Source organism: Aedes albopictus, chromosome 1 (assembly GCF_035046485.1).
Source record: "Aedes albopictus strain Foshan chromosome 1, AalbF5, whole genome shotgun sequence".
Classification (NCBI taxonomy): domain Eukaryota; kingdom Metazoa; phylum Arthropoda; class Insecta; order Diptera; family Culicidae; genus Aedes; species Aedes albopictus.
The window spans coordinates 251,896,558-251,902,557 of NC_085136.1; positions in this window are offsets into that span (position 1 = coordinate 251,896,558).

Below are 6,000 nucleotides of genomic sequence, written 5' to 3' on the forward strand. Positions count from 1 at the left end.
TCCCTGAAATAATTACAGAAGAAATCCAGGGAGGAATTGCTGTATAAATCCCGAGCGAGGATCCCGGCTCATAGAAAGAATTCCATTAGGATTCTCTGAATATGTTTCGACAGAACACTTTGAAAGTATACTTAAATGAATCTGTGAAGTAATTCCAGAAGAAATCCGTTAAATAATGCTGGGTAAAATTTCTGAAAGAATCCTTTCAGAAGCTGAGCAGACATTCCTGCAAGAACCATAGAAGATGTCTCTATGATCTATGGTTGCAATCTCGGAAGAAACTTTTTTTTTCGGGAGGGATCCCTTAAGGAATAACAGCAGGAATCGTGGAAGGAATCTTTGAAGGAATTCCAGCACAAATCCCTGAAAGAATGCAGAAAAAAAAAATAACTGACACAATCCTTTCAGGATTTACCAAAACAACACTTGCAAAAATCCCTGAAGAGAACTCCGGAACTATCCATACAGCAATCTCGGAAGCAATATTTAAAGGAATCTCGGGAATAAACCTGAGAAGATTCTCGAAAGGAATGCCTGAAGAAATCCTGCAAAGAATTCCTTAAGGTATCTCAAAAAAGAACTTCACCTCATCTAATCTCATCTCAATTCTTCACCCTATTCTCTAGCCTCTACCATACTGTCTTCTTTGCCCTCTATTCCAACCTTCTATCCTACGCTCTATCATAACCTTCAACCCTACCATCTTCCCTACCCTCTAAACTATCCTCTATTATAACCACTGCCATATCCTTTACCGTACCCACTAGTCTATATTGTGCTTAATCCTACCGTCTACCCTACTCTCTACCCTAACCTTCTACTCAACTCCCTCCACTCTATCATTCACCCAAACCCTCTACCCTACCGTCTGCTCCACCTTTTATCCTACCCGCTACCCTACCATCTACCCTTTAGATACGCATACTGCATTGTATTATAGCTCAACCATTCCGTGGCCACTAGCTTGGGTATGGTCCGCCATCTTGGGTTTCAAAATGGTGTCGGATATTCATTTTTGAGTTCTACTCATGATGCCCGATCGATAGATACCCATATTGCATGTGGCTCAAATTACCATGCCATGGGTGCCATCTTGAATATGGTTCGCCATCTTTGATTCCGAAATAGGGTCCAATATCGATTTTGACTTCTACTTATGAAGCCCGATCGATAGATACCCATCTTGGTTTTCGAAATAGGGTAAAATTTCGATTTTTGACTTCTACTCATGAAGCCCGATTGATCGATCCCATATTGCATGGTATTATAGATCAAACTACTATTCCGTGGCCGCCATCTTGGATATGGTCCGCCATCTTGGATTTCAAAATGGCGTAAAATATCGATTTTTGATTTCTACTCATCAAGCCCGATCGATAGATACCCATATTGCATGGTATTATAGATCAAACTGCCATTTCATGGCCGCCATATTTAATATGGTCCGCCATCTTTGATTTCAAAAAGGCGTCGGATATTCATTTTTGAGTTCTACTTGTGAAGCTCGATCGATAGATACCCATATTGCATAGTATCCGAAGCAGCATTGTCGTTAAAAAGCATATATTCTGGAGTTTTCATCGCCATCTTGGAACCTAAGTCGCCATCTTGAATTTAAATATCCTTGCTACCACCTCCACATCCTAAGGAATGTGTGATTAACAACTCTACCGAAGAAATGAACTGTAAATTATAAACCATTGTCAAGATTCCAGGGAAATATTTTTTTTTCGCATTGGAAATGATGCTCACAGATCGTGACAATATGCATTCTTTGCAGCATCGTTTACGCCACCTAGTGAACCAGTCACATGCTATATTGTCCACTATGAGCAAGGTATGGGTGTGGAGAACATCTTCTCTGAAGAAAGTATTCTAAAATTTTGCATAATTCTGGAGATATTCACATCCAAAGGACTGTCCTATTTATAGGACGCTGGGCGTTCGGGGCATCTGTCCTATAAATAGGACGCTGGGCGGATATGGGTTAATACACACAAACAATTCATACTTTCTATAACATAACACTTAAGGTATAGTAGAAGGAGCAGCAACAAAAGTCCCAGTGGATTTAAAATCCTTTGAAGGGACTTAGACGAGACAAAACATGAAATAATACTAAGAAGAATGTTAAAAGGAAGTTTATGGTGATTTGATCATATTACAGGAATTCATTAATTTTTCTTTTAAGGTGCAGTTTTAGTTTAATTTTGAAGATGTTTCTGTTATTAATAAGTTTTAAATCATTTGGCAATAAATTGTACTTTTGTGGTCCTATGAACGTTATTCTTTTTTGGCCAAGATTAGTTTTTGCCCTAGTGCGAATGAAATGATATGCTTGCCGTGTATTATGTACGTTATTATTTAATGTAATAGGTAAATTATTGTGTACATTTTCATTATTTATAATATCATGAACGAATATACAAGTTTGAAGCTCACACAGACCGCGAATTGGAAGGATAGAATGATTTCGATTTTCGTACAATCTAACTGTGGGGTACAATCGAGAAAGACTGAAAATATGTTTTAAGCAACGGTTTTGCAACACTTGAAGTCTAGCTAGTTTGGATTTACATGCATTTCCCCAAACTATATTAAGATATTGCATCATAGAGTGAATGCAAGCATAATAATGCTTTAGAAGTGCAGCCTGTGACACAAATGCCTTAACTTTCCTTATAATACCACAGAGAACTGAAACTTTATTCTCAATGTTCGCTATGTGATTGACCCATCATAATGTTGGGTCTAAAACAATTCCTAAATATTTATACTCATGAACTAATTCGATTACAGTTTGATGCAGTTTAGGATTATTTATTGGTGATGGTTTTTTTCTTGGTGAATGAAATAGCATGAATTTTGTTTTTGAAAGGTTAAGTGAGAGGAGATTCGTACAAAAATAATTAAAAAGTACACGAAGATCATGTTCAACATCATGAACAATAGCATTAGGACACGAACCGGGGAAAAATATGGCTGAGTCATCAGCGAAAAGTCTGGGAATACCCTTAAGTTTAAGCTTTCCAATATCATTTATATAAATAAGAAAAAGCAGTGGACCTATGTTGCTTCCTTGGGGCACTCCAATGTTAATCCCAAGTGTTTCACTTATTGCATCATCAATCGCAACAAATTGTTTTCGGCCTGTCAAATAACTTTCTATTAGTCTGTTCGGGAGACCCCGAACTCCATAGCAGTCTAGCTTTTGTAAAAGAATTTTATGGTCCAAGTTATCGAAAGCTTTCTTTAAATCTATGAACAGACCTCCAACAACATTTTTGACTTCAATTTGTTTAGTAACAAAGTCGACTAACTCCACAACAGCTGTAGTGGTGCTGCATCCTTTTCTAAAGCCGTATTGAAGTGGATACAGAACATTATTTGTTTCAAAAAATGAGGATAATCTGTTAACAAGAAGTTTTTCAAATATTTTGTTGAATATTGATAACATGGAAATTGGACGATAATTACATGCACAATCTGCATCACCTGATTTGAAAATTGGAATAACCTTCGCCAGTTTCAAGCAATTTGGATATACGCCAGTTGAAACCATTGAATTGAACATTTCCGATAGAATCCGTGAGAATTGCAAACAATTGCTTATGAGTAGTGATGGTGGAATATTGTCGGCCCCAGAACTTTTGTTGGAATCTAAGTCTTTGATTATCAGAAATACCTCATTGGGATTTGTAGGTTGAAGATAAATTGAGTTAATTACAGATGTTATATTCTCGCAAGGGTTCGAATCTCGGGTTTCGGGGATGTTCTTCGCTAAGTTTTTACCTACTGTTGCAAAATACGTATTCAAAATATTACACGACTCTTCAGACGTTGTTGCTGGAACTCCGTCAGCGTTTTTAACCGTAATTGTTTGCTTTCCTTTAGATCGACCAAATATTTTATTTATGTTGTTCCACATTTTGGAGTGACATGTTGTGTTAAGTAAATTTTCAAAATATTGTTTTTTACAGGTATATTTGGCATGCTGCACTTTTTTACTAACATGATCCAGCATCTGTTTAAGATTGAGATCATAAGGATTACGTTTCAATCTCTTCAAATAGTTATTTTTTATTTTGATCAATACGCAGAGGTCAAACGACATCCAAGGGCAGTTTCTATTTTTTTAATTTGATGTTTTTTGACACAGTTTTGGTGCATCTAGAAAGAATTGTGTTATAAGCATTTTGTATATTGACGAGGGATTCTGAAACGCTTTCCACTTCATTCACTGTACTCAAAAAATGTTCAAATTCAGCTTGTAATTGTTGATGATTAACTATTCGTTTGGTTACAACAGTTGAAACTCTACCAGTGTACTCTTTTAAAGTTGAAATAACTGGAATATGATCACTAACATCAGAAAATATGGTGTCATTGCGCAAACGGTTCAAATCATCTTGCCGACAAACGACATGATCTAGCAAGTTGTTACTTGAAGGTCTTGTCTCAAAAGTATTAGTGCAGAGCATAGCATAAGATTCAATCAAAGTTTTATACCTGATAACAACGTTATTCTGTATCAAATTCATTGGTATATTCACATCTCCTAATATGAAACAAGGATGACTAGGATTTGAACTGCTAACCCATTCTTCAACCTTATCGAGAAAACAATTTACATCGAACGATGGGGGTCGGTATACTGCATGAACATCATAGAGTTTCTCATGTGACTTCAGTTCAATATGGATATGATGCATTGATGCAAACCATTGTAAACTTCAGAGGATATATTTCGGAATTGTATGTGCTTAGAGATGTAAATTGCCAAACCTCCACTTAGAAGAGTTTCTGCAAGAAAAAATGGATTGGTAGCCGGATATTTCATACAAAGGAGTATTTTCAGCCTTGAGCCATGTTTCACCAATAACAAGAATATCCAGACGTACCTCACAGAGGTCCAAAAATTCTAGAATCGAGTCAAACTTTTTTATATCGTTCATTCCTCTGATGTTCCACTGGAAAAATGTTAGATGCTTTTCAGATTTTTCAGAATAATTCAGATAAAATTCATCTAAATTATCATAGTAAAAATTTTGTAGTGTATTAGCCATTTTTAACAGGAAAAAAAAAACAAACAAACAGTAGACGAAAAACTAATTATTAACAAACTTGCTTCAGGATTTTATCTAGATCTAATCTATTCCTGACCTCCAATAGTTTGGTATTTGTGTCCTTTTTAACCAAAATAACCCCTCCCCGTCCTGGCCAAACATATTTTAGTTTGAGCTTTTCCTGTGCATGACGTAATTCATTCAATAGTTCAGCAGACAAGGGAGTGAGTTCATCACGAATTGTAATAAACGAAGAATTCCTAGTATGTTTCAATGATGGATCAATCAAAGTAGACGGAATTTTGTTAGATTCCTTATTCAATTTGAAAACTAGATCTTTTGACTTTTTGTCCTTAAAGATTATTCTGATTGGCGGCATAGATTTTTTCTCACTCGCATTTATTCTTGATACGGAAATAACTGAATCACAACATGAAACAGCTCCTATATTACCAAGTATTTTTGTGGTTACTTGAAGGAGATTTTCAGATTTTTTAAATGGTACACCAAACACAATGGCATTGTTCATTACGGATTTTTTTCTCTGTTTATCAATTTCTGATTCCTGTTTGTACACCGCAGCTGATAAAGACGATTGAGACGATTTCAACTCCTCGAGCTCTTGTTTGAGTCGAGTATTTTTTTTCTTTCAAGACTTTGAAGTCAACGGGGATGGATTCAAATTTAGACGAAAGAAATTCTTGTGAAGCTTCAATTGCGCTCGTAACTGATTTTACTTGTTCTGTTACCGTTCGAGCATTGGCATGCATAACGCTTTTAATTTCATCGATCAGCTGAGAAATGTTCAGCTCGTTTTTTATTCGCGACGCAGTTACTCGCTCGTAAAGACTAGAACATTTGACGGAGCAAAACTGCATGTTATCATCGGATTTTATTATTTTACCTGTTTTTCTCCGGCATTTGACGTGTTCTC